Source organism: Microcebus murinus, chromosome 13 (assembly GCF_040939455.1).
Source record: "Microcebus murinus isolate Inina chromosome 13, M.murinus_Inina_mat1.0, whole genome shotgun sequence".
NCBI classification, from domain to species: domain Eukaryota; kingdom Metazoa; phylum Chordata; class Mammalia; order Primates; family Cheirogaleidae; genus Microcebus; species Microcebus murinus.
Genome location: NC_134116.1, coordinates 63,067,052 through 63,069,291, shown reverse-complemented (window position 1 = coordinate 63,069,291; position 2,240 = coordinate 63,067,052).

The window sequence follows — 2,240 nt, the reverse complement described above, 5'->3', positions numbered from 1 at the left end:
TCAACACAGTCATGCAGTTTAAGAGTGCTCAATGCCTTGCTGTACAGACTGGTTGTAAATAATGACAATAAGGCTCGACAAAGTTTAACATAATTTATTTTAGCAAACACTTACAGAGCTCTTCCCAAGCACTGTCCTAAGCACTTTGCAAATATTCATTAATCTTCATAAAAACGCTGTGAGACAGGTACTATTTTTCTTCCCATCTTATTCCTGGAGAAATGTAGACACAGTAGTTAAGTAACTTGTTCAGGGTCACATAGCTAATAAGTGGTGGCGCTAGGATTGAAACCCAGGCAGGGAGATCAGCCGTCTTGATTTGTTCAGGATTGCTTTGTTTCCCGGCTTGTGGGAATTTCAGTGCTAAAACCGAGACATTCCCAGAACAAATGGAGACGGCTGGTCACCCTAGAAGTCTAGCTTCGAAGTCTGTGTCTGTTGTCAGAATTCACTTCTTCCTGGACTCTTCTGGGGTCATCGGCTAAAGGTCACCTTAACTCAAGAACTCCCATCTGGTGCCTGTTCCTGGTGGGTGGGGACAGAGATGACTGAGAGGTGTGTGGCCTCTTGGGGTTCCAGGAAGGGAGAGACCCTATATATGTTTTGGAGCAGACACTGTCACCATCGGTCTTTCCCACATGAATGTGCCCAGACCTCTGCTGCATACTTGATCCTGTGAAGAGTGGCTGAACCATCCTATTTGTTTTTCTCCATCATGGAACAAAAGGAATAAAGACTAAAAAGACAAATTGATTGGTATTCTGCAGTTTTGATGAATTTCAAATATGCAGTACTTTGAGACCAGAAGGGGAGTCTTTCTGCAGCTGGAGTTCCTTTCAAGACAGAACCCCATTTGTACCCCACCCCTTCCTCCCTAGCCAGTACTTGTGAACAATCTGGAGAAGAGGACAGTGCATTGTCCAATGAGACTGCTTGTCCGTGGTGGGCAGAAGTGCCCACACTGGACCCTTCTGGGCCTCAGCTCTTTGCCATGAAGGAGTTCACCTCCCCAGCCCTCCCCTGGGGCACAGAGCCCTTGCTCTGTGGGCTTCCCTGATGCTATGGCATGAGAGTCAGAGGAGAGCAGAAGCTTAAACATCCCAAGAATTGTGTTCAAGAAAAGGCTCCTCCTCTGGTCATAACTTGCACACATGTTCTCCACAGATAACCACCTACTTCTCTTTTTTAATGCTCTTTTGAGCCATATAACTCAGGCTCAGACAGACTTGTATGTATATACCAGCTCTACCACTTACTGCTATGTGGTTCAATCTGAACCTTGGTTTTTTCCTCTCTAAAATGGGTATACCTATGCCTATCTTGCATGACCAGCTATAATCTGGGCAGTGCACCGAGCCTAGTGCCTGGCCCATGGTTGGTACTGGATACATGATGTCGTGAGGGTTCTCAGAACATTTCTATGAGTATAAAGCCTAATCATACGTTGGTAATCTACACGCATACTTCATTTAGCAACTAAGTAGGTTGATTTCCATTGAGTTTTACTTCCCTCTATGCACATATGTTGGTCATTGGTTAGTGCCAATTTAATAGTGAATACATGTGGTGTTTGTTTTTCCATTCCTTAGATACTTCACTTAGGATAATGGTCTCCAGTTCCATTCAAATTATTGCAAAAGGCATTAAGTCATACTTTTTCATGGCTGAGTAGTATTCCATGGCATACATATACCACATTTTGTTAATCCACTCATGAATTGATGGGCACTTGGGTTGATTCCACCTTTTTGTCAGTTGCCCTGCAATAAACATTCAAGAACAGGTGTCTTTTTGATACAATGACTTTTTTCCTCTGGGTAAATACCCAGTAGTGGGATTGCTGGATCAAATGGTAGGTCTACTTTTGGTCTTTGAGGTATCTCCATACTATTTCCCATAGAGGTTGTACTAATTTGCAGTCCCACCAACAGTATATAAGTGTTACTTTTTCTCTGCATCCACACCAGCATCTATTATTTTTGGACTTTTGAATAAAAGCCATTTAACAGGGATAAGGTGATATCACATTGTGGTTTTAATTTGCATTTCCTTGATGATTAGTGACATTGGGTATTTTTTCATATGTTTATTGGCCATTAGTCTATCTTCTTTTGAAAAGCTTCTGTTCATATCTTTTGCCCACTTTTCAATGGGGTGATTTGATTTTTTTCTTGCTGATTTGCTTAAAGCTCTCTGTAGATTCTGGTTATTAGCCCTTTATCAGATGTATAGCTTGTAAA